Here is a 27,364-nt window from a genome sequence, read left to right as displayed (position 1 = left end):
TGAAAAATGTCCTTTATCTGAAATTCAAATTTAACTGGGTGTCTGGTTTTTGTTTTTGTTTTTTTACTATATCTGGCAAGCTTACAAAGGTCTCATTTTGACAGTGAGGAAGACTGGTCCTCCAATGTCATTGACCAGAACTGTGACCCATGTCCATGCCTGTATCCACCCTTAGCAAGGGGGGTAGAACTTCCATGCATGACTTGAATCACTGTGGATAATCTCTCTGAGCCTCCTGAAGCACAGGGTCATGGGTATAAAGTAGGGCTCGTGAGCCACAGGGACGGGAGATGGGATCTAGAAAGGCAACCAGCAGTGTCAGCCCCATGACCATCATCGTTCCATGGTTCCATGGCTCACACCTTCTTTTCCAGTCCCAGCCAAGCACACAGGTTCTTAGGATTTAGGCTGAAGCACCCACAGAAGGACTTGGATACATGAAGCGAGGAAACATCTAGTCTGCTTTATTCTTTACTTATTTTCGGCACGTCCTTCAGTAGCCACTTCCTGTCCCTCACTTCCTTCAAGACAATGCCTCAGGGGTCATGCTGTAGAAAGCAAGCTACCCTGCCTTGCTGAGTGATGGCTCCAGCTCTGCATCACGTGTACCTTTGGGCAAGAAGCCTCCTCTTCCCAGGCCTCCGTCTACTCCCTTGTGAAAGGGGAGTGTCACTATAAAGGAGGAAAGTCCCTTCTCCCTCTGTCTTTTAGCGTAGTCGCCTTCTGGCTCCTCCCACCTACACCAGCTTTGGCATCTCCTAATAGTCACTCTTTCTTTCATTCTTTTCTTTCTTCTCCTTCTTCTTCAGAGTTCTAAGAAGCGTCAGCTATATCCTGGGCACTATTCGGCAGGTGCTGCTGATAAAAGATAAATAAAATGTGTTCCCCGCAGCCACCCGAGCTCACAGTGCAAGAGAAGAGATAGACATGCACACAGCTAAGTGCCGTTCAAGGTGGGAGTGCCGCTGCAGTTATAAAGAAAGTATCAGAGGATGCCAGAGGACAGAGGGAGCAAGCACCCCTGTGTAAGGGAATCTGGGAAGAGTTTAGAGATGAACTGGGCCTGGAAAGGTAAGTAGGGCTTTACCATTCAGGTGAGGCGCCTGGTGTATTTAGGGAGCAGTTAGAGCTTCATGTGGGTGAGAGAAGTTTCCGTGATAATGACTGATGATGAAAAGAGGGGGAGGGACTGCTTCCATAGCAATGGGGATAAAAGAGCAGAATGAATCCATCAGCTGAGGTGAGCATCCAGAAGACAATTATTCCTAATGCGTCAATTCTTAAAATGCCTTTCCTGGCAGCATTAATTCACTTTAGGTGATACTGAAGCCTCTGAGAAAAATAGGGCCGCCAGCCATGCATCTCCCAGTGACGTGATGCAAGATCCTGGAGCAGTGCTTAAACGCAATGAGAACGTGGCATACTTCGAGGCATCTGCCTCATTTGTAACATGGATCCCAGCAGAGTGGACATGTTCCACAAGCAGTTCCTGTCTTTCCATCTCATGGTGTTTTATCACGTCCTCAACATAAATGAGGCGCCTAGGAGGATGAGTGGTGGCTTTCAGGCTGAAAATCAGTGTCTATTCCTTTTAGAGGGAAGCTGATATCTCAGTTTTTAAGGGTGACATGCCATTACACAGATGCGTTGAGAGGTTGAAATTCGAGCACACTCTTGAACATTCTAAGTGGCACACGAGCTAGAAAGGAGCTCTCATTAGTTGTCATGGCTCTCCTACCTTGAAATGCGGGAGAAGGACACACACTGAGAGAAAATATAACAACACGTGTTGGGTAAATAAACACACCCGCAAAGAAATCGAACAGACTGGGTTTCATTCAGTTTCCAAATGGTGCAGCCCTGTGCATCTCTGGAAGAAGGGAGCCGAGCCAAAAGGTAGAGCCATATGTAGACGGAGCTCGGATTTGTTAGATGTCTCCTTTCAAAAATGGCCATGGCCAAAATGCTGGTGTATAAGCTAAAATAGCAATTACTGATGAACGCTTCAACAGCCCAGGATTAAGAGATTTAGTCTGGTGACTTTTATATACCTCAGATGATATATTATTACAATGATTCTCTTATTAACAGGAAGAAGTTGATGACTAAGTAGGTGGCTATGAAACGGGTCCAGGAATTTACAGTTTAGTGAATGAATAGTTTTGTCGGGGGAAAAAATGAAGAAACTGGTAAGAAGAAAAATTAAAACAGTAGAAGATAATAATTTTTAGTAAGTCAGTAACTCTAAAATAATGTCTGGGTGTGTAACATACATTTTTGTTGTGTTGGTATTTGAGAGGGAGCAAATATTTGATCCTTAGCTTTTGCTATGCTGAGTATAATTGGATATATGTACTCTTTGGAAAGTAAAGAAAGGAGATATGAAAAAAAAAAAAAGGCCATGGCACTGTGCAAGAGCACTGGGAGGGCAGTCGGATTTTCAGCAAGGGCCATTTAGTTATCTTTATCTTCATCCTATAATCATGGGCAGTATCTGCGAATGACATTCACCGAGCTTGAGTGATCTAAGAGTCTTCCTTGCAAAAGCCTCCCCAAATGAATGGACATTATAATCTCCACTTTGAGATAAGGACACAGAGAGATGGCTAAACATCATCTAGAGAGTGACAGTACCACAGTAAATCCAGGTTTTCATGAAACCAAATGGAACATCTTTCTGCTGAAGCCCAGAGAAAGTAAATGCTTTACTCAAGTTCACTAGACCCTGTAGGGGGTTGGAATTTGAACCAAGAACCTTGTTTTTCTCACTAAATTCAGATTATGCCCTTTCAATATGCTGAGAATAGCTTCCTCTCTCCAACCTCTTGACCCACTTTAAACTTTGTCAACTTTCCTTCAACAACCATTGTCTCTGGTATTGCTGCTCTCTGTCTGAAAGGGAGTAACTTGATAACCTTTAAAAGCTTTCTTTAGAGGAAAAAAAAAAACAACCCAGCTATACTCCTGCTGCAATCCTCAAGGCTCTGCTTGCCTCTGAGCTGGCTTCCTTGGCCTCCCTTGTACCTTGGGCTTTGGTAACAAACTCTCTTTGAGGGCAGGGTGAGAAATGGTAATTCAGCCCCTCACAGGGGCTACAGAAGGCAAGCCTGTAAGGTTTCCAGACAGCCAGCAGGCACAGGCCACGTTTTCAATGGATAAGAACAAAAGAGTCAAGAGTCATTTTCCCCATGTGGCCCTTACGTGAGCCTACATGAGACAGAAAGGGAGGAGGACAGGGAGAGAGAAGGGGAGATAGAAGGAGAGATTATACCAGGAGCAGGGAATCATCAGTTTAGGCTTTTTCAAAACAAATTTAACTTTTGGGCAGAATCTTGGTTTCCAAGTAGGCTTACAGAATCTCCATTTTTCTCATTTCAAAGCTTCCTATTGCATCCAGCATTTCTACCAATATTTCTTTGTAGAAAAGTAGCAGTGTAAGAACAAAGAGGCACCATAAAATAGAAACTGGGACACAACACATTCTCTTCCAAACAGCAAGATATCAAAGGCGTGGCTCTGACCCAAGGAGGGGAAGAATTCCCAAGGTGAGGTGTGGTTTGAGTTCTTCCTGCCCACCTGCATGCCACAAGCTGAGAAAATGTAAAAACACAGTACAGTCTTCAACACTCTGTATGTACAAGGAAGAACTGGCCAAAACTACAAGAGTCATCCCCGTGGATGGGTGGGATGTCAGGACCCAGTGGCCTAAAGCTCTGACCCCATTTTGCCATTTCCCTTGTGGGTAACTCAGTTTGCCACCCACTGACCTCACTGCAACACACTCTGGGGCACGGTGTCCTGCTTCCCACCTAAGACCTGAGTCTGGGCTTCCATATTTTCCTTTGTTTCCTTTAGCATAATTAAAGGAGAAGATTTTACTGAACTCTAAGGGAGAAAGGATTGAAAATAAACTCAGTGAACATAAAGACCATAAAGATGGGTGTAGTTGGGGGGAGGGGGAATCTACTTTTCAATCTTCATGCTTCTTTCCTATAAAACTCCTTTAAGCTATAAGACTCATATTTAGACACAAAAGAAGACCTCAAACCAACTTCCAACTTGAAGCTCATCAGTTAAAACCTGGGTGCAGAGGACACGGGGAGGGGGAAGGGTAAGCTGGGACGAAGTGAGAGAGTGGCATGGACATATCTACACTACCAAATGTAAAGTAGATAGCTAGTGGGAAGCAGCTGCATAGCACAGGGGGATCAGCTCCGTGCTTTGTGTCCACCTAGAGGGGTGGGATAGGGAGGGTGGGAGAGAGATGCAAGAGGAGATATGGGGATATATGTATATGTATAGCTGATTCACTTTGTTATACAGCAGAAACTAACACATAATTTTAAAGCAATTATACTCCAACAAAGATGTTAAAAAAAGAGAGAAAACCTGGGTGCATACTTATATATACCATGGAGTATTATTCAACCTTAAAAAAGAAGGAAATTCTGACACATGCTACAACACGGATGAAACTTGAGAGCATTATGCTAAGTAAGCCATTCATAAAAAGACAAAACTGCATGATTCCACTTACAGGAGCTACCTGGAGTAATCAAATTCACAGACACGGAAAGTACAATGGTGGTTACCATGGGCTAGGGAAAAGGGGGAAAGGGGTAGTTATTTAACAAGTATCAGTTTTGCAAGATGAAAAGACTTCTGGAGACGAATGGTGGTGATGGTTGCACAGCAATGTGAATGTACTAATACCACTGAACTTTACACTCAAAAATGGTTAAGACAGTAAATTTTATGTTATATGTATTTTACTACAGTAGAACTTTTCTTTAAACCTGGGTTACAGCTAACATCATACTCAAAGGTAAAAAGATGAAAGCTTTTCTTCTAAGGTCAGGAACAAGACAAGGATGCCCACTCTTGCCACTTTTATTCAATATAATATTGGAAGTCCCAGCCAGAGAAATTGGGCAAGAAAAAGAAATAAAAGTCACCCAAACTGGAAAAAAAGTAAAACTATCACTATTTGCAGATGACATGATATTATATACAGAAAACCCTAAATACTCCACCAAAAGGTGTTAGAACTAGTAAACAAATTCAGTAAAGTTGTAGGATATAAAACATAAGGGCTTCCCTGGTGGCGCAGTGGTTGAGAATCTGCCTGCTAATGCAGGGGACACGTGTTTGAGCCCTGGTCTCAGAAGATCCCACATGACACGGAGCCACTAAGCCCGTGCACCACAACTACTGAGCCTGCTCTCTAGAGCCCACGAGCCACAACTACTGAGCCCACGCGCCACAACTACTGAAGACCGTGCACCTAGAGCCCGTGCTCCACAATAAGAGAAGCCACTGCAATGAGAAGCCCTCACACCACAACGAAGAGTAGCTCCTGCTCACCGCAACTAGAGAAAGCCCATGTGCAGCAACGAAGACCCAACGCAGCCAAAAAATAAATTAATTTTTAAAAAAAATGTCCATACGACCCAAAGCAATCTACAGAGTCCCATTAAAATTCCAATGGCATTTTTCATAGAAATAAACAATCTTAAAATTTATATGGCATCACAAAAGACCCCAAATAAGCCAAAGCAATGTTGAGAAAAAAGTACAAAGCTGGAGGCATCCCTCTCTCTTATTTCAAATTATATTACAAAGCTATTAAAATCAGAACAGTATGGTACTGGCATAGAAAACTGACACACAGATCAATGGAACAGAACAGAGAACCCAAAAATAAACCCATGCATGTATAGTCAACTAATTTATGACAAAGGCACAGGCTAGAAAGTGGGCAAATAAAACTATGTGGCTATGAGTTTCTAATTGAATTCTGCTTCCTATCTAAATGGAATTAAAAGGCTATTGTTTTGCCTACATTCACAACAACTCATTTAATTCCCATATTAGTCTATCTTTCTGAGACACCCACCCTGGCAGTCCCCAATCCTGGCTCATCAGAAGCATCACTCTGGCTCCCCTACAGCCACACATCAATGTGAAGTTCCGAGTGGAGCTGAGGAGAAAGAGATTTTGGTGTCATAGGTGTGTAGGTAGATGGTGGAAGAAGCCCGTAGGCTTCCAGAGGTTGTTCCAGCAAAAGACAGTGAGACCAGAGGAATGAGGATGAAAACTTGAAGACCATCAACACCCAAGGGAACGGGCAGAGAAGTAGAAGGACCAGAAGAGGGACGGGTCACCAGATTCACTGGAGAAAGGGGCTGGGAGCAGAAACTCATAGTCAACAGCATCTAATGTAGGATAAGAAGTGGTGAGTCATTAGGATGTGACACTTTAGGGGGTCCCCTGGTATTTTTAGAAAATCGTTTCCATAGAGTTGGGTGGTAAAAGTGATAGTGACACAAGAATAGAATACGATGGGGCAAATAAATGCAGATAGTTCTTTTAAGATGACTGGGAAGTGAATGAGGCAAGGAGAGGAGTCTCAAAGGGAGGTAGGTGGATGCAAGGCTGGGAGGTTGCGAAGGTGCTATCTGTTGTTGAACGTGGGTTGGAGTTGAGTACTTTTGTAGGTTGTGGTCAGAGTGATTTGGAGAGAGAGGGAGAGAGAGAGATTGAGATTCAAGATGCAAGAAGAAGAAGGGCGGCCAGAGGAGGGAAGATCCTAGGGTTGTGATAGATGGGAGCCAGAACCAGACAAGAGGGCATGCCCTACACGGGAGGAAAAACCCTTTTACAAAGGAAATGCAGACCAGGCTCAATGCCTCCTCTTCCACGGAGCCCCCATGCAGACCCAGCTTACCTAACGCTAGTCCCCTTCCTCACCATGGCAGGGCCTGGTGCAGAGCAATTATTTCTAGCCAAAAGGATAGAGAGGCTATGTCTCGCAAGGCTCAGCAATGGACTCTATGTGGAACCCTGAGTGCGGAGACAGCTACGCGTGGGCATGGCCAGCAGGGGCTCTGCCCAGGGATGGCTGCTGCTCTCTGATTCTCCGTCTTTGCTTCCCTCCTTCCCACTTAACCCCCATCCTCTGATGTCTTGTGCATTTCTCTTCCAGAGGAGAGACCCTGGGGCATTCTGTAATGTGCTGGGAAAATCCAGAGCGCTTTGTGAAAAGGCAGCCTGAGCCTTTCTTCTTCACCACGGGAGACCTGAGCAGTGCTCAGCCAGGCGGTGGGAAGGGCTGGCTCATCTTCCTCCTTCCCTCCCCTCCCCTGTCCCCCAACCGGCATTTTTCTGGAAGCACGAATGGTGCCTCAGTCCATGCGGCGCCCAGCCACGAAGTGAGGCCCACCCTCCTGAAGAAGCCAGCAGTCACGTGCTTCGCAGGAGACGGGAGAAACGGAACACTCAGCAGAGAGCCGGAGGACGGGGGCATCCTGTCTGCCGGCTGCCGCCCTGCCCACCCCTCTCCACCGCCCCACTCAGGGGCTGATGGACCCAACCGAGAGGCTCAGCCCAGCGCACGGAAGAAGGGCAGGCCCCCCCACCTGGGGCTGACTTCCCTACTTGTCCTCTCTCTGCACGTGGGCTTCACTCCCTGCAGGGGGGTGCAGACCCCAGGCCTCCGCCTGAGAACGAGGCTTCTGCCACATTCCAAAGGCAGCCCCACCCCGTGTCCCAGACTGAGTCTTGGGATAACCGCCTCCCTAGAGATAAAGCTGTCGCTACCCTCACCTTGACTGTCCCCCCTGTGGGACATGCGCTCTGCTCCCAGGCTCCAGTCTCGTTCATGAGTCCCCGCTCCACTACCTCAGTTCCAAAGCACAGACAGCAGTCGCCTCCCTCATTTGCCCTGCCACCGCCAGGACCCCTGGAGGAGACCTCCCAGTGCTGACCCCTCACCTGAGCCCCGCCACCCCTGCCTCACTGACCAGCCTTTCTCACTCCACAGTGGCCTCAGTTTCCTCCACTGTCAAATGGGCACAATGACAGCACCCACTTTACAGGGTGGTGTGAGGCTTCGGTGAGATGGAGAGGTAGAGCGTGCCTCTGACGCCCGCGCCTGACCACTGCTCGTGTCTTGCTCTGGGCTTTGAAAGCACCTCTGGCAGCCTCTGCTCCTAGCCGGCGGCTCCTACCTCAATCTCGGCGTGCACCATGTATCCCCAAGAGGGTGCCCAGCTGGGAAACAGGCAGACCAGCATAGATTCGAGTCCAGACAGACCCAAGTTTGAATCTAGACTCCAGTACAATCTGTGTGACTGACAGTGACATCATTAGTCCCCTAGAGCTTCAGCTTGTTCATCTATAAAGCCTCCCTAGTGGGTATTATGGGATAATGAAGTGAGGTGACGCAGGAACCCACCTGGCATCCGTAGGCATTAAAGTCTGCACTCCTGGCCGTCATCGTCTCTTCGGAAGAAGCAGGCAGGCCAGCCGGGCTTTGAGCCAGACCACCTCAGGATTCCCCTGGAAAAGCTCTGGAGCCTCGCCCTGGAGGGAACTGTGATGCTGGTAGCACACGTGGTCGCCTCCTTCACGGGCCTGGGGACGCGTTTGATGTAATCAACAACTGCCCGTGTCTGTTGGCTGAATCCCGGCACGCAGGCTTGCATCTGACAAGCCTGCTTATGTTCCTCCAAATTAAAGGGGAGCCTGGGGAGAGAACGACTTGTCAGGATGTGGGGTCAAGAACGGCCCTCCTGTTCTCCTACGATGGTTATTTACAACTGTGTGCTTCTCCCCGGCCGAGGGTTAGCTGCTAACAGCATCCTTCTCAAGAAGGACTGGAAGGTGTCCTTCCACCTTGAGACACGGGGGGGAACGGGGCCCCGCCAGCTCCTCTGCACCAAGCCGGCTCAGGAGGGCCTGGGACGAGGTCTGGGGAGGTGTTGAGGAGCGAGGGCTCCGGGATCACACTGCCAGGGCCAGGTTCCCAGCTTACTAGTTTGGGACTCTAGGAAAGTAACTCTACTTTTTTGAGCCCCTGTTTCCAAATCTGACAAGTGGGCGTTACAACATCGCCAGAGGGTGCAATGTGGCAAAGTGCATGGCAAGGTGCTGACGTTCTGTAAGTGCTGGCATCGTGATTAGCTGGAGCTGAATGATCAGTACATGAGCTCTGGGTATTCTGTTAATGGAAAGGAAGGGAAAGCAGCGGTGGCGTAAAGCACCTACTATGTGCTTTTGTATTTAATCCTCAAAACAAGCCAAGGAAGTGGGTGCATTATTCCCATTCTAAGGGAGAAGAAAGCCTCAGAGGTTAAGTGACAGACTGAAATCAGTATCAATAGCTAGAGATGTTCAGCCACATGTGCCTGCCTTCTGGGTACCCTGTGATGCCGGGAGGCCTTGGGGGCTGCAGGGAGATTAGCAATTCACAGGTGGGCTGGGCTGCTGGCTGGACAATGTTCAGAGAAGGAGAGACGACATGAGAAAACAGGGCTGACTCACTGAGGAGGACAACATCCCTCCAGGACACACCCTGAAGCCCCAGGAGCAGGCATGCAGGGCACTGCCCATGGCTGGTCCCTCACCCCGAGAGCAAAGGGGCTTCCTCTGGCCTTTCGGCACCAGACCAAGGGAAGGGGAGGCATCCAGAGGTGAAGCAGACACAGCTAGGTCTGCTGTAACCACCCAGATCAAAGCAGCCCACAGCCTCCAGCCCGGATACCCTCCAGAGTCACGCTGGGTCCCCAGCCCTTCCTGCATGCGCTCCCTCTGCTTGGAACCCTCCTGCACGCTTCTGGGCTGGAATTCCTGTCTCTGTATAAAAAGCCCTTCCCTGGGGATCCCTCCAGGAACGACCAGTGTGAGTGAGAGACTCTGTCCTGAGCTCCCGTAGCATCCTGCATTCTGCCTGTCCTGGAACTCTGCTACCCCCATACCCTGTGCAATTGGCCGCCTCCACCCAGACTCTATGCTCCGAGAGGACGAGGTCTGTGTCTGTCTCACTGCCCTGCTGCATGTAGTTCAAACTCCATCACACAGAGTGGGGTACGCTGACATCACTGCTAATGATATCACTGCTGAGTGAGACGCCGGAGGTGAAATTCTGTGTACACGGCACAGTGGTGTACACATGGGCAAGGGGAGATGCTCCACGTGGGTTAGCTACAGTCTTTACAGTGAAACAGGTTCTAGGCTGTTGGTGGAAGTGCTTCTCCATCAGTTCACTCATGTGTTCATTCCTTCAGCATGTGTCTTTCTGGTGTCAGGTGAAACTGTACGTAGAAGATCCAAATGTTGGTAAGACATAAAGGATGGCAGCACTGGGCGTAAAAAGGCATGAATGCCACAGTGCATGGCAAGTGCTGTGCTGGAGGCCAGAGGCAGGGAGCGCATGATTCTACCTGGGACCAGCAGAAGAGGCTAATTTAGCAGAAACAAGGAGAAGGCGGGACCTGCTGGGCCGCGGGGAATCATGACGGACATGGGACAGAGGTGCACCTAGTGGGGTTCAAAGTATTTCAGTCCAGAATTAGGGAGCGTTGCGACATTTTATAAAATCCCCAAGAGCACTGACATGCCGACCAGAGAGAGAGGGGAACAAGGACTCCAGTCTTCAGCCCCGGTCCTGTTTCCTTCCTGGGTGGGCGTCTAGGCCGGGCTGCGTGGCAACCTCTGCCTAACAGTTACGTCCTGAGTCCTGAGGAGCGTCAGTGCCACTGACAAATGCTGAGACAGTCTGAGCTGCCGCGCTCAGTGTCCAGATGTGGCTGAAACATGACAAATTAGAGACCCTGGTTGGAAGGGGGTTGCTTTAGGGGACTCCTTCCAGGCTGCGACTGTCTTCATCAAACCATCTCCCCCTAAAAGGCTTTTCCTTCTCACTCAGGTATGATTAGAAAAATGACCAGGCTTTAAGCTAAAAATACGCATGCTTTATGTTCCTCCACAGAGGGAGAAAAATAAGACAAGAGAATCTATGAAAGTAACAAGGAATTTCATCCTTCAGTGGACTCCAGAATGGATATTTTAGACTTAGCCATCCATAAACATTGCGTAATAGCATACTCTTGTAGCGCAGAATGGATTCCACAGAACGAGCCACAAATCTGCATTTGGCCCAGCAAGGCGCAGGGGTGGGGGGCAGGGGTGTCTCTATGAGCATTTAACAATCTAAGTGATGACTGGCATCCTCCGTGCCCAGGTAAACAGATCGCACAGTCAAGGGCCAATCAACCAAACAGCATCGTCTGCTGGGATGCGCAGAGGGGAGAGCCCAGGCAGCTCGAGTCTGCTGGGGAGGGGGTTTTGAGCCGAAGAAACCCCGATCTCATCCACCCCTTGCCTGTGACCTGTCTTGGATCCTAGCGGATGCAGGGCTTGTAAGGTGCTGAGTGATTTGGCCCCAACTTCTGCCCGTGCATTATCTCTACCACCCCCTTCCATTCTCACCCTCAACTCAGGGCTGAAGGGGACAAGGCTGTCTGTCCCTCTAGCTGTCCTCCCTCCATCCTCTGCAAGCCCTGGGATTCTGTGCTTGCAAGTCTCCCCGCCTGGTTTAGCCATTCCCCAGGCCTTCAGCTTCCAGCTGAAGCATCACACCCTCTGGAAGGCCCCCTGATGGATTAGCTGCCTCTTCTGCAGTGACTTGTTGATTTGAGGCAGTAAATGCCAAGCCTGCCATACGCTCAGTGCCACCTCTCTCCCAGCCCCACCCGCGCCTGGGCTTCCTCCTCGTCTTGCTGCATTAACCAAGCTACACACACACACACACACACACACACACACACACACACACACACACACACACACACACACACACACACACTCTCTCACTCTCTCTCTCTCTCTCTCTCTCTCTCTCTGTCTCTCTCTCTGTCTCTCTCTCTCTCCCTCTCTCTCTCTCTCTCTCTCTCTCTCTCTCTCTCTCTCTGTCTCTCTCTCTCTCTCTCTCTGCCAAACCTATGAGTTCCCCATTCCTGGAGCCAAGGTCCTTCCCACATCTAAGTCTCCATCTGTGCAGTAATTCAGAGAACTTCCCATCTTTGTCAAATTGAATTAAAAACTCAGAACCTCTTCCTCATCCTTCAATGATGAGCTCACACGTCACCTCCTCCCTGAAGCCCCTCCTGACCAGAATCCACAAAACTGCCCTCTCACATGTGTGCCCCTCCGCCCCCGGTGCCCCTACATCCCCTCCACATCCCAGCAGCAGTCTGTCCACACGGGTGTCCCAGATGGAAAACAAGCATCTATCTCAGCCGAGTTCAGACCATAACACCTGGTTCTAGGCCATCTTTAACATTCCTGGTTTCTGCACTGCTCCTGACACACAGGAACCTATATCACTCCCACACCAGGAACAGGAAAACTAAAGGGGCTTCCTTCCCTCGTTTTATGAGCTTGTAACCTGGGGCCCACGAGGAAGGGTCTTGCAAAGACTGAGGGTCTCAGAGGGTTACACCCACTCCTCCACTCAATTCAGGAGCACGTGTCTGAGATTACCAAATTCTGCCCCAGGAAGACCGTGCTCTGTCCATTCTGGGTTTGGGAAAAGAAGGTAACAGTGTGTTTAATAAAAGCCAGCATTACAGGTTGGGGTTATACAAAACAAGCCAGCAGTGTGGAGGGTTCGCGGTCTATCTACCCAGCCCCACGCTACACATTTTACATCCCTTCTCTCCTTTATCCTCAAAACAACCTGATGAGCTAAGTTCAACTACTACCCCAGCTTTACCAAACAGGAAATCAAGACAGCAAGTATCTTCCTGGCTGGTCACACAGATAGTAAGTGGTCAAGCTGCCTTTCAGGGTTCAAGCTCCAGTGACCTGGGTCCAGAACCGCAGCTCAGAACTGCCGTGCGAGCCCCACCTCTCTGCATTTGGATTTCTTCAGCACATATTTGGAGTCTGGCTGGCGCTCGGAGAGACTGAACAGCTTGCACACATTTAGATCAACTTGTCAACGGCAGGCTTGCTCACAACAGATCTTCCCCGTCCGTCCTCCCCTGAGTCGGGAGGCTGACAGAGTGGTATATTGGATTTCCAAAGGTGTGTTTCATTAGAAAAATATATTCTTTTGATCACCCTCTGTCTTCCCAAAGTCACAAAGGCTGAAGATCAAGTTGCCCAGCGGAATTCCATTCATCACGGAGATAAACATCAGCCGTCTACTCCCCCTACCGCCACCTTCAAAGAGCACACGTCATCTGGAGGTAGGACAAGACGACCTGGCCAGGGACTGGGGAGGCCTGGGTTTGAATTGAAGCTCTGCTACTACCCTTGGGCAAGTGTGACCTTGGCAAGTCACTTCTCTCTTGGTTTTTGTTTCTCCATCTGTACAGCAAGTTTGGCCTTTCTAAACTATGAAATGACTGAACGAATGAACTGATGAATTAATGAATGATGTGATATACCCACCATCTTCCTGCCCTGAGATACTATGACTCTGACGCATTGATCTAGTGAACAGCCCAGCTTGGTTACTAGCCAGACCAGAACCCAGGCACGCAGACGTGGAACTGGCATTATACACGTAGTCTCTTTACTTGAGAAGACTTCAAGCAACAAGGCTTTAAGCTAGACCCCAAGCAGGATGAGAGGTTTGTGAAGGTTGGGCCTCTCCTTCGCTGCTCACACTTGAACCCAGCTGCCACTCACAGGCTGCCAGCATGGGGCGAGGGGCTGCCCAGGGCTGGGGGCAGCTAAGTTGAACACAAGCTGACCCCTCAAGGTCGCTCCAAGCTCCAGCTTCTCTGATTCAGTAATAGTCCCTGTGAATAATAGATCTGGTCTCTGACATTGTGCATGATAAAGTGACCTGGTACAAAGTCCTATTAAGATAAATCACATTTAACTTTAGGAAATTATATGTTTGAATCCTGTAATTTAATGTCACTGTGACGCAGGAGAGGAAGGCGAGGGAACTCAATTAGAGGCTAATTAGACCACGTGACTCAGCAGCGCTGGGTTGCCTCCTGCCTCTGCTGAAGAGAGTTAAGCAGGGTAACTCCAGCCCTCGTGCCTGTTTTCCCACCTGTAAAATGGGGACAGTCCTAGTGAAAGAGAGGAAGTGTGGCCTTGAATCAGAGAGAGAAGGAAGCAAGGGCTCCCAGGAAAGGCCTGAGGGTCCCCAGATAGGCACCGCAGCCCCCCAGCCCAGCACCTTCTTTCTTCCCTGACCCTGGCGGCTCCTCTTGGGGTCCCGGGTAGGCTTCAGAGAGTCTGTAAACTCTGCACCACAGGATGTAAAATCTCTGTGGGGGTCAAGTTTGCAGGGAAGGTGGGTCTCTCAGAGCTTCCATCAGATCTTCAGAAGGTGGCAGAGCTCAAAACACCACAAACTACCACACCTCTCCATCCTTTGCTTCAGCATCGGCTACTCTAAAAATCTCTCCCTCTCTAACCAACACCCAGCTTCCTGCTGCGACCCATCTTGGCTAGAGTCACCATCCTACCTTCTCACTCTGTCCTGCCATTACTCCCCTCTCCCCCTCCCACTCCAACCGACACTGCTTGTTCCAGCGTCACTGCTGGTCTCCTAGGAGCCACCTCCATCAGTCTTCATCCATCTTGACATCTCTCCAGCATTGGCCACTCTGTGCCACTTCACTGAATCCCCATCCCCTTTTGGCATCTGTGAACCCAGACATAGTCCTTCCAGAATCATTGTCAGACAAGCTTCTCTTGTATTTCTCCTGGGCTCCAGCCTCTTCCCTTCTCCACTCATGCAGTGTGGTCTCCCTGACCAGCCCTTCCAGCACCTCCAGGTTGAGGGGGTCCAGGTTAATGCCCACGTAGACATCTTCTTGAAGGTTCAGACCCATCTATCCAACTACCTCCTGGATCCCACAGAGACCCCTGGCATTCAGCATTCAAGAACAAACTCATTCACTTCACATCCATCTCATGTAGCTGAGATCACTACAAACTCAGAGGCTACAAGCAGAAGATTTCCTCCTAAACTTCATATCTCTTTTATCCCCAATATTCTGTTGGACATCAAATTCTGAGACTTGAGAGGGTTCCTGCCAAGTGGAGGTCTTTGAGGGGACGAATATTCCATCAGGGGAATCATGAAGGTTAAGGATCCCATGAAGAGGTTAATGCATTGAGGGGGGCTCTGTAATGGACGGAGCGGAGGTTCCAGAATGCGCGGGGTGGAAGTAAGTAGGTGGGAGAGGATGGGTGGAGGCTGAGTGGGGGTGTGGAGGCCATAAGGAAGGAGGTGAGAGTGCTCGGTCCAAGGAGACGTGTCCTTGACATGGAGACGGTGATGGGTAGGGTCAAGGGCAGAGTGGGATCTGGGGAAAGGATACGGATGAGATGAACTGACATCTACGTTCAAGATGGAACATGGGTGCAAGTCTTCTGTAGCGCTGCCCCCCACCCCCTGCTTCCTGCCCGAGTCTGAGTCCACCTTGTCTTATGAAAGCTCAGTAGGTGAGCTCGTGAGGGGGTGAGAAGAAAGATCTTAGCAAGGGATGCAGGCCTATAACAGCATGGCAAACAGGCTCTATAAGATGGAGGTGGAAGGAAGCAGCATGGGAGTCCTCGGGGCCCGAGACCAGCACGAAAGGAGCGGCAGAAACAGAACACCGGTGCTTGGTCTCCAGTAATTAATATCAAAGAAGGATTTCCTTTACGACTGCTTCGACCGAATGATGATGGTGATTGTGACGACTCTGATAGAAATAATAAAAGAAGAGCATCTCTTTCTGCAGCACTGACTAAGTCTTAGCATAGTCTTAAGCTTTAATAGCTTCAGAGATAGAAATGCTATAAATATACAAAAAAACTCATTTGAAAGTTGGTCTACGTTTCTTTTGCATTTATTCACTTTGGTGAATTTTTTAAAATAAGTCTTTAAATTTCCTTTTTTTCTTCCCAGCTCCTCTGGCTAAACACAGAGAATACTGACGGAAACAAAAATTTAAATTAAAAATGTATAAATTCACAAAACTAAACACTTAAAGAATGGAAAAGCTTCAACTTTCAAATAATTCATTTGGTACGTTTATAGCATGTGTGCTTCTGATGTTATTAAAGCTTAAAATTGCACTAAAGCTTTTGGGACACTTTGTATTTAAAAGGCGTCATCATCTTATCTAATTCTCACGACAATCCCCCAAAGGTAGGTACTGTTATCACCCCCATTTTAGAGACAAAAAACTGTGGGTCAGTGAGGTTAAGAGACTTGCCTGAGGTTACTCAGGGAGAAATTCTGGAACAGAGGCTACTGCCTCTTGTGATCAAAATGAAATTCCACCTAAGGAGAGTTTTGGGAAGGATGTCCCCCAGCTCAGGCAATGGACTCTCTCAGAGGACCTGCCAAGCACGTTGCCTTGTAAAATAGCAAGGAGTCATTTCAGCAGACCACGGCATGGATAGAATGCAAACCAAGGAAAAGCAGAGAGTGGGCCTGAGAGATTATCTCAGGAGGAGCGCTCCAGGGTATAAGGGGAATCAGCCTTGGGCTGGGCTGGGCGGGGCGGGGCGGGGACAAGCCGAGAGTGTTTCAGGGCTGTTTACACTGACTGCACTGACGGAGCTCTTCAGTCCTGATTGGGGGTGTGTGGACCAGATGGGGAAGGCCTAAGGGAGAGTAAAAGGAAACCCGAAGGGAGAGGTGAGAGTTGCAGGAGCGGAAATGGATGAGAAACGTGGGGCCTGGTGACACATGCACCCTGCGTGGCTGCTCAAATATTAATCCACAATATATTTTAATGACATAGACACCAGTGAGCATGAGAAGGAACATGAAGGGCTTCGGATACCCTGAATAATGGTGTCGTCACTCCAGATTTTCATGGTCTCATCTTGAGCAGGTGCTTCAGCAAAACCCTAAGCAAATAATCAAGGTGCCGGATGCCGGCTTCCGTATGTGAGCCAGCGGCTCCCTTACAATCGTATCGCATCTGCATCCCCTAAAGCGACAGACCCCATAGACCACATCTCAGATCCTACTGGGAAAGGGTCAGGCTTAGGGGCTGCTCAAAAATTAGCCCCCGCGTGCCCTTGTGCATGTGATGGAACATCTGAAATTCAGTTCTGACATCTGTGAAGTGGGAGGACGTTAGGTTTGGGGTGAACATTAGCGACACGGCGTGTGATAGGACCTGCGTGGGCCCAGGCAAGCAGTACGTGTGGAGACCAGCTCTGGACCCTTACGTTTCCAGGGTTCACCTGTTCCCAGCTCTTCCTCATTGGGGCTGCTTGGGGTTGGGGCTCCAAGAAGAGCAGCGAGTCACCCACTGTCACACAGCTTGTTGTAGAAGGACGGGGCCCTCGGCTCCCCCAGCTGCTGTGTGCTGACTTCTCCCAGAAGGGCCAGCCAGCCCTGGGGGAGCAGAGCAAACTTGGCTCACTCCTGTGTGATCTGGAGGGACCACCCCTCATCTTCTAAAGATGAGAAGGAATGAAATGCCAGTTTTCTTAGACCCGTGGTAGAGTGAGACTCTGAACTTGGATGTGAACAGAAACAGGACTTAGGGGCTGCCTCTGAAAGCCACGGGGCCCTGCTTGCTCCTGAGGGGGACACAAGACAGCCAGCACATCCACGGTCAAGGGGAGGAAGAGAGACCTCATCCACTGGACACAGGCAGCCCGCTTGAGAGCGTCCATCTACAACGCCTTCATCCTTCAAGGAGACAGAATGGGCTCCGAAAGCACAAGTCATGACCCAGGGTCTCTCAGCTCCTCAGCGGCCACAGTGAGATGAGTGAGCCCAGAATCCAATGCTCCTGACTCCAAAGGCCCTATCCGTGCCCCACGGGGCTACCTCTCCAAGGCTCAGGTCAGGTCAGGGAGAGTAAAAGACCCCAATCTGGGTCACCTGCAGGCCACTCACATTCCGACCTTCCTGCCAGGAGAAAGTGAGCGGGGTGCACACCTGGGAGGAAAGGGGTGGCATCAGGCTCGGGGAGGACACCCTAAATGCGGACGTGATGCGGGGAAGGGAGGGCCTACGCGCGAGTCCCGGCTCCCCCTTCAGCTTGAATTTTCTCAAGCAGAAGATGGAGCGACAGCAGTAATACCTGTCTACCTCACAGGATGCTGAGGATCAAAATGCAAAAATGCCTCCGATGGGCTTCCCTGGTGGTGCAGTGGTTGAGAATCTGCCTGCCAATGCAGGGGACACAGGTTCGAGCCCTGGTCTGGGAGGATCCCACATGCCGCGGAGCGACTAGGCCCATGAGCCACAATTGCTGAGCCTGCGCGTCTGGAGCCTGTGCTCCCCCAACAAGAGAGGCCGTGACAGTGAGAGGCCCGCGCACTGCGATGAAGAGTGGCCCCCACTTGCCACAACTAGAGAAAGCCCTCGCACAGAAACGAAGACCCAACACAGCCATAACTAACTAACTAACTAAATAAATAAATAAAGAAATAAAAATTAAAAAAAAAATGCCTCCGACATGGCAAACGTTATATAAATGTTGTTCGCCTCTTCCCCTCCCTTATGCAACTACAGAATCATTCTTGAAAACGGACCTCCATATCCCCCTCTTCTCACAAGCTGCTGGCCTCAGTTTATACATCAGAATATCTGAGTCTGTGAAGCTGCCTTCCAGGCAGGGCTGCTGAGGACAGCTGCACAGGCTGTGCACTGTACAAATCCAGGGGGCGCCACATGGAAGGAGCACCCCTGGAGCTGAACAGAGCTGTGACCTTGCATACAAAGGGGTACGGTGAGAATTTCATTTGTTAGATCAGTTTGGAAAATGCCAAAAACTGCAAAGATTAGCCATCATCACAATACTTATCAAAAGAAGTCTCACAATTACCCTCTCTCCACTGATCCTCTATTGGCAGAGTCTAAACATTTAGAGTACTTACTCTCTACCTCACTGTACCATCAGCAATAACAATGATAAACACACACACGAATTATTTAAACTCAGGTGTTAATCAAGACGCCGAAGATTGCTCCCTCTCATAACGCAGCATTTTCCAAACTTGAATGTGTATGTGAATCATTTGGAAAATTTTGTGAAAATGCAGATTCTAACTGCAGGGAGGAGGTTTAGGCAGAGGAGAAAGAGGAGAAGGGAGGTGCTGAGACTCTGCCTTTCCGACAGTCTCCCCAGACCTTGTTACGGTGAGACTGATGCTGCCGTCCCACTTTGCGGAGTGAATTTGTTAACTCCCGCACCACCACGCCTCGGCATAAGGGATGCACTTTATTTTCCTCTTGATTTGTTGAGGACCAGCTAGAAATGATGGGTCAGGAAACTGAGGCCCACAGGCCAAATCTAGCCTGCTGCCTCTTTTTGTAAATGCAATTTTATCCACGCCCATGTATGTGCATATTACCTGGGGCTGTATTTATTTATGTATTTATGTCTTGTCTATGGCTGTATTTATAACATGGTGGTGCTTATTTATTCACATATTGTCCACAGCCCTCTCTGCACAATGGCAGCAGGGTTGAGTAGTTGTGACAGACGCCGTATGGCCTGCAAAGCTGAAAATATGTACTCTCTGGTCCTTTAAGAAAAAGCTTTCTGACCCCCGAGCGAGATGACCAAGCCGTTAAAGTGAGACAAACTTGCATTGGGTGGGTGCAGGGGCCAGAGTAAGAGAGACAGGAGGGAGGAATGCTGAATTTAAAATCAAACACACTCCATTACACTGTGGTTTCGGCCCCAGGGCCCGGCTAGCCCACTCGTTTCAGAGGAGACTTAGTTACTGTCAGTCCTTCTCCACAGCGTGATGGTAGATGGGGTCTCCTCACGTTTCCCTGTTGGTGGAGAAACCGGATACACCCTGGGAAGCCGTGGCGAGTCCAGCCTGGCCTCCATCACAGAGGCCTAATGGAATTGGCAGAAGCCAACCTGTACGCAGGGGAATGTGATCTGTTTGTTGTGGTCCAAGGTGTTCTAGGAAACCCAGCTGGCCCCGGCTGTGTCCGGAGGCACGGCCAGCCACCCCTCAGAGAGCCAATTCATCCTGACACTAAGCCACCAAGCAAAGGATCCACTGTCGAGGGGCTGGCTATAAATAACCCTTTGGGGTGATTTCAGCATTTGTTCAGGAAACATGTATTTTATGGTTCTGTAGACTCTCCAAGCCGGGCTGCTCTGATCCCTCACGTGAGTCGCAAAATTCTCTCAACCAGAGTTCTGACCAGGTGACTCCAGCTTCTGTTTGAACACTTCTGGTGATGGGGAGCTCACTACCACACACGCACGTGCCTGTGTAACTACTTGCAAGGAAGATACTCCGTGAATAGAGTTCACACTTGCTTCCACATGACTCCCATCCACTCTCTGAGTGCTGTGTTCCAGAGCCAGAGAGAAAGTGTCACCCGTGTCACCATCGCAGAGCTTTAAACCTCTTCTTGGAGGTGATCTTGGGTGGATACACTGCTTGACCCCTTGGAGCCTCTATTCCCTCACATTTGCATGAGGAAGGCCCTGAATGAACACGTAGAATGTTTGTGAGGGTCAGTGTAGCAGCACCTGTCCAGCTGTCCGCAGTATCACATGGGATACTCACACCACCGATGTGGAGTGGAAAGCAGTTATTCTCATTCTACGAATAAGGAAACTGACGCTCAGAAGGGTAAGTGACTCAGCCAGGGAGGGTTTCAAATCCAAGCATGCCTGATGCAGGCTTGATGCTCTGTGGGTCTTCTCACCTCCCTGGAATGTAGGGGACCAATCTGGGGAGAAGGAAACCCTCAAGCCTACCAATTTCGGATTTGAGGGTTCCAAAATAAGCCCTTGAAGGTTTGAAATGAATCGGGTCAATGAAAACCTCTCTGTTTAGAAAAAGGAAATGTTTTATCAACTTCTCCAACAGGAAATCTGATTTCCGTCCTTGTCGCCACTATATCACTTCTTCCCAGCTGCTACCGAGATCACAGCTTCAGAGATGGTTAAATGTTTGTCACATTTAATACTATCGTCCCCATTTTTCAAGTACGGGAAGCTGACTGATGCTTGAAATGCTGGGATTAAAACTCAACTGCCTTATACCGTGAGAAAACCGTAATTCAATAAGAGACATGTACCACAATGTTCACTGCGGCTCTATTTACAATAGCCAGGACATGGAAGCAACCTAAGTGTCCATCAACAGATGAATGGATAAAGAAGATGTGGTGCATACATACAATGGAATATTACTCAGCCATAAAAAGAAACGAAATTGAGTTATTTGTAGTGAGGTGGATGGACCTAGAGGCTGTTGTACAGAGTGAAGTAAGTCAGAAAGAGAAAAACAAATACCGTATGCTAACACATATAAATGGAATCTAAAAAAAAAAAAAAAAGGTTCTGATGAACCTAAGGGCAGGACAGGAATAAAGACGCAGACGTAGAGAATGGACTTGAGGACACGGGGAGGGGTGAGGGTAAACTGGGACGAAGTGAGAGACTAGCATTGACATATATACACTACCAAATGTAAAAGAGATAGCTAGTGGGGAGCAGCTGCATTGCTTGGGGAGATCAGCTAGGTACTTTGTGTCCACCTAGAGGGGTGGGATAGGGAGGGTGGGATAGGGAGGGTGGGAGGGAGACGCAAGAGGGAGGGGATATATGTATACATATAGCTGATTCACTTTGTTATACAGCAGAAACTAACACAACACTGTAAAGCAATTATACTCCAAAAAAGATGTTACAAAAATAAAAAATTAAGTTTAAAAAATTAAAAAAAAACTCAGCTGCTTGTGCAACTGTGTGTGCAGGGCCAACGTGCACACTGCTGCCCAGACGTTTGTCACTGGGGTGGCATAGGATGGGGTCTTCTCTGACATGCAGGAGCGAGGCTGGGCAGCCAGAGACAGGGGCCGGCGGGGTGCTAAGTCCTTCTCTGCACCCATGTCCCTAACATCCCCCCTTCTGTCTAGCTGTTCCCACCACCCCTGCCTTTTTGAAGGCATCCATCTCTCTCACCTGCATGACCTCAACCCCATCCTCCTTGCCAGTGTCACTGGCTCCCTCCGCAAACTTCTTCCCACGTTCCCCACACGGCCAGCAGAGTGATCCTCCTCACCTACAAATCAGATCGTGCCACACCCCTGCTCAGACTCCTTCAGGGCCTTCCTGTTGTCCCCAGGGTAAATCCCACACTCCATGACACGTCCCAACAAGGTCTGCTCTGCTTGACCTCCGCCCGCTCTGAAGCCTGGTCCCTGACTGCGGCCCCTGCAGCCTCGGGTCCAGCCTCTGAGGGCTCGCTTCCAATCACCCCCGCTGGGTCAGGCTCTCACCTCTGCACTCTGCCTGGAACCCACTTTCCAGCTCTCCACGATGGCAGATTCCAGACGGCCACGGACGCCTTGGCCCGTCTCCATCAACAAGTGGCGGCCTTCGGCCTCCCCCCTGGAATCCGGGCAGGCTCCATGGCTGCCTTGAGCAGCGGGGCTCGGGGAAGGAACGCCCTGCCAGCTTGTGGCCCCAAACCTTAAGAGACTGGCAGCTGCCACCCCCTCTCTGTTGGACCTCTGTGTGGCCTGCAAGAAAGCTGCCTGCCTGCTGGAGAGGCCGGCCGCCAACTGCCCCCTCCGAGGCCCCGGGCGTGAGAGGGAAGCCCTCTTGGATCCACCAGACCAGATTAGCCTCCAGCTGAATACTGTCAAAGGACCTCAATTAATGCCACATGGGGCAGAAGAATCCCCCAAGTGAGCCCTATCCAAACTCCTGACTCACAGAATCGTGAGATGCAGCAAAATGGTGGCCGTCTTAACCACTAAGTTTTGGGGCAGCTAGTTACACAGTAACAGAGAACCCCACACGCTCTCTCCCTCCCCTCTGTTGACTAACAGGCACGCACCCGTTCCTCGGGGAGCCTTTTCTGAAGACACAAGTCCTTCTTAGGTGCCTCTGCTGCATGTTCCCATAGAAATCCACACCTCGCCCTTTGGAATGTGCCCAACTTCTCTCCCAGTGCCTTAAAGGTCATACAGAGCAAAGTAAGTCAGAAAGAGAAAAACAAATACCGTATGCTAACACATATATATGGAATCTAAAAAAAAAAAAAAAAAAAAAAAGGTCATGAAGAACCTAGGAGCAAGACAGGAAAATAAAGACGCAGACCTACTAGAGAACGGACTTGAGGACACGGGGTGTGGGGGAGGGGGAAGCTGGGACAAAGTGAGAGAGTGGCATGGACATATATACACTACCAAACGTAAAATAGCTACCTAGTGGGAAGCAGCTGCATAGCACAGGGAGATCAGCTCGGTGCTTTGTGACAACCTAGAGGGGTGGGATATGGAGGGGGGGAGGGAGGGAGACGCGAGAGGGAGGAGATATGGGGATATATGTATATGTATAGCTGATGCACTTTGTTGTAAAGCAGAAACCAACACACCATTGTAAAGCAATTATACTCCAATAAAGATGTTTAAAGAAAACAAACAAAAAAAAGGTCTCCAGAGGCAAGGATCCCGTGTCTGTCTGCCTCAGCCCCGTGCCTCTAACAGGGAGCACAGTTGTTGTCTAGTAAATACTTTATGAATGAGGAACGCAACACCCCTTATTTCTAAGGGGTTCCTGATTAGGGGTGAGAAGTGAGCTAAGGACACAACCAAATTCTTAAAGCCAGCAAGCAGGGTTAAATGCCTCTCCATAAGGCTAGGAAGGAACTGATGCATAAATTATGTCCAGCCGAGAAGGCTGGGTATACAGATATTGCAACACGTGACTATTAAACATCTCTAAACATTTCCATCTGTGATAACCGATTCCTAACAATATCACTTGATAAGACAGGTGACAACTCCCCCGCCGCCAACACCCCCTCCAGACACTTGCACTCACCTGAACACTGGCCTGGTTTGTCCATTCATTCCTCCATGAATTCATTTGTTCAAGAAGCATCTATCAAGCATCTCCTGCATAACGGATGCTTTGCCAGTTGCTGGAGATTTAAAGCCAAAAAAACCACGAGGTCACCAGGGCCATGACGGCCAGACCTGGAGCATCTCAAACAGACTCAGTGCTGATCAGGGAAGGCTGCTCCCTTGCAGGGGACTTGGGATGAGTTCTTGAGGAAGAAGCCCCAGGTAGAGAACTCCCAGCGTCCCTCGCTCCTGAGTCATCAAGAAACCGATTCCTCGTGGCTGATAATCATGAAATTAAAAGCAGCTGAGGACTGGGGCTAAAAAAGGGAGGTATCCTCAGTGGTGGGGCAGGAGCAGATGCTTCTCAGAAGAGAGAAATCAAACAGGCAATGCCCAAGGCCTTCAGTGATGGAGGAAGGCTGAGACCTGTTAAAGAGGGGGGAAAAAAAAGGAAAGCTTGAGGCAAAACCCAGAGTTAAAGCTTAATTAAGAAAGCAGGCATTTTAGGTTCACACAAATAAGCAAACAGAATCCCCTCAGCCCCTACTGATCATCACCAAGTAATTGCTTTAAAGCTGTGGTTTGCTCTGCTTGGATGATCCTTAAATACAAGTTGATAAAAGTCACGGACATACGAGTGAGTGGAGAAGACGCCCCTTGACACCTCACTTCCTAGCTTGACCTTGGCCGTGTGTGACCCGGGCAGGTCACCTCCCCGGTGGCGCCTCTGTTTCCCTCTCCACCCCAAACACCACGGTGTGGGGGGATGAAGTCAAATGGATCCTGCGTCTCCTCTTGACCCAGAGTGTGTGACCTACTTTGATATTTGGTACAAACTCACTTTGAGTGAAATCCACTGGGGTTCACGCCTTACCTCCATCACTTATGACCTGTATGACCTTGGGCACAGCAGGTTAGCACTTGGGACTTCGTTTTTTTCTCACCTTCAGATTGCAGTTTTTAATGCCAATCCCCTACTTCTGTGAGAATTAGGGAAACCAAGATCCAAAGCATCAGGACGCAGGCAAGTTCCTCTTATTTCTCCACAGGAGAGCTGCGGCTCTCTCAGGGCACTGCCCAGCCAGTCTCCATCAACAACTCCAGAAGGCCGAGTGGTGCACTCATGCAAAGGATGCTGGCAGCGGCATCACCAGGGATTTGTACTTGCTCTCCCGCTGCGTGGAACAGGGAGAGGAGGAGCTCTTGCTTGACGAATAATCCCTCCTTACTCTCCAGGCCATGACTTGGGAGCCCCTTCCTCCTGGGTGCTACCCCAGAGCCCCAGGTTCAGGGCTGATTCTCTTGCTACCATCAGACCCTTCAGGACGTACACAATTACCCGCCTCTTTGTTCCCCCAGTCCCTCCTTCTACTCCCAGGATGGGAAGCTCTGTGAGGGCAGGGGCCGAACCTGTTTCCTTCACTGCTGGGTCTCCCAGACGTTGTCTGGCACTTCGTAGCAATGCCATGACTGTTATCTAAGTCAGTTTTTTGAGTCATTCCAACCCTGCTCCTGCATGGCCACTAGCTAACTGCCTCGTCTTAGGGAAAACAAAACACATCTTTCTAGTTTCACCTGTGAAATGGGCTCAGGAGTAACTAGTATATTACTAGTTACTCACCAGAAGACACCATCAACTGCAGGACACCTGTTTTCTTATATACCACTAAGAAAGACTTCCAAAAACCTTTGACCCGATGTTTTTTTATCTCTTGGAATTTTCATTTCATAATTAGTTTAAAATCTCTTTGAGAATTAATTGGCATAGATGTTATCCCATGTCACTCTTGGGCACACATAAAAAGGAAAACTGATAAATGAATCAAATTGGTTGAAGTATTCCTAAATGATCTTCATATTCAGAGTCACTTTGCCATCCAAAATCATCAGAGAGGTAACTTTCCCCGGCCCTCCATGTCATCAAGATTATTGGTAACGCAGCATTTCTTACAAGAATCCTTAAAAGAGCCAAAAGTCGTGTTTGCTGAGTGTTTAATCTGGCTTTGCAGCAACGTAGCACTGGTCTACTATTGATGTCTGCCCCCCAGATATTGCTAAATAGCTCTGACTGGCCAATTCTGCATCCCTTTCTCCACAATTGTTTGATTCCTGGGGTCTAAAAGAATGCTCCTAGAATGCTTCTAGGATTTTCATCCAAGCTGCCGACACCCATTCTGTGGGTTTTGATGCTTGTACAAGCACAGCCAATGACAAGTACATCACGATGCTACAGGACCAACAGCAATTATAAGATGACATCAGTGATAAGGCACAGCCCAATTTCCAGACATTAATGAATGAAAAAATATGCCTCTTGATATTGATGAATTACAGTACCTCGTGGGGGCTGTCCTTAGAATGAAAGCATGACTTTTTTGAAAAGCCTCTCGCATAGGGCCTTGCACACGGTGGGAACTAACATCATGTTTCTTTCTTTCTCTCTCTCTTTCTTTTCTGCCAGCCTGGAGATGTTACCTCTGATTCGAAGTCTCCTGCCTATGATGAGTGGTTCATGGAAGGGAAGGGAGGTTTCAACACACAGAATGAGCATCTGATGGGGAATAGGGAAAAGATGAGAGGCAATATAGGACACTGGGTTTCTAAACCTACATCTACAGTGACCATGTCATTTATCATCCAAGCCAGGACACTTTTGAGAGTAAAAAAGGTAGCTCTCAATAATTTCACTGGGCCCATAATCAAAAACTGAGGCTGGCCCAGAAGATCCAGGGTGTATGACAACCTACCATATCCCATCTTCCATCCACAAAGTCAGGCTGAAATCAGACGCAAAATTCACTCTGCTTGGAGTGACTTTTTGTTCAAAACGAGAAAGGTCATGAGATAACTGATGGGCATGCAGGTACTTTTGGTGCCCATCCCAAGAAGGCTTAACAATAAATTCCAAAATTGGTTAAAATACGAAGCCGCTGTATTGTGGGAGATGCTCCCCTTCCCCAGCTGTTATTTATGGTGCAGAGAAAAAGGAACCGCAACGATGATGGATCTGCTTTTATCGGATAAAAATGGGAGGGACAGTGAAAGATCATGGTGAGATATCGTGCAGAATTTCAGGAGGACACTTTAAAAACGTGTATTAGAGGAAATGAATTTTTCACTGGCTAAAATATATCCATTTACAGTCGGAACATCCATATATTTATGAGTGTTTTTAGCTCTCAAAATAGTAACTCAGGACAGAATAACAAACAGTCTCTTAATAGCCCTAATTTATCAGACTCAGCAGTTTAAGAAGAATAAATAAAAAGACATAGGAATGCGAGAGAGAGAGAGAAAGTAGGAATCCGAAATACTGGAAATGGTACCGCCCAAAAGTTTACTCCATGTCTGTCTTCTTAAGAAAATGAATCTTAGAGAGATCTTAGCACAAAGAAAGCCAAGAGTGGCTTTAAAAGCACCCAAGGTTGGGTGCTGATGGGGGTGATGCAAGGTGGGGGTGAGGAAAGGAGCTTGGCCATGTTACTCCATCTCCCTTTTATGAATGAAGACCTTTGCCTTCACATCTTTGAACGTATTTCTTTGAGGACTCCCATTCTCAACCCCTAATTGTTTTCTTCACTCTCCTGTCTCTTACCTTGTCTGGTCTTTTCTGTGGACTGCAACAGATTTATATCTGCAACATCACTTTGATCACCACCTCCCTCTGGGATGCCAAGATGCCACACAGTGGAAAGTACACGGAAGTTGGAGACAGACAGACCTGGGTTCAAATAACATTTCTGATGTTTT

General features: G+C 48.8%; 1 long non-coding RNA gene across 1 annotated transcript in view; it reads right to left on the bottom strand.

Moving 5' to 3' along the window:
* Nucleotides 1-27,364, bottom strand: part of LOC103016052 (uncharacterized) — a 162,110-nt gene that overhangs the window by 58,048 nt on the left and 76,698 nt on the right. Inside the window, exons 2-3 of the long non-coding RNA XR_452540.2 lie at nucleotides 23,592-24,040; nucleotides 8,237-8,526 (exon numbers count right to left, since the gene is read on the bottom strand). This is a non-coding gene — a long non-coding RNA (uncharacterized LOC103016052). The remainder of the gene's footprint in view (nucleotides 1-8,236; nucleotides 8,527-23,591; nucleotides 24,041-27,364) is intronic.

The sequence above is a fragment of the Balaenoptera acutorostrata genome, chromosome 19 (genome assembly GCF_949987535.1).
Source record: "Balaenoptera acutorostrata chromosome 19, mBalAcu1.1, whole genome shotgun sequence".
In the NCBI taxonomy this organism is placed as follows: domain Eukaryota; kingdom Metazoa; phylum Chordata; class Mammalia; order Artiodactyla; family Balaenopteridae; genus Balaenoptera; species Balaenoptera acutorostrata.
Note: the sequence above shows the minus strand (reverse complement) of the source record. Positions and strands in the feature narration are given on the sequence as shown.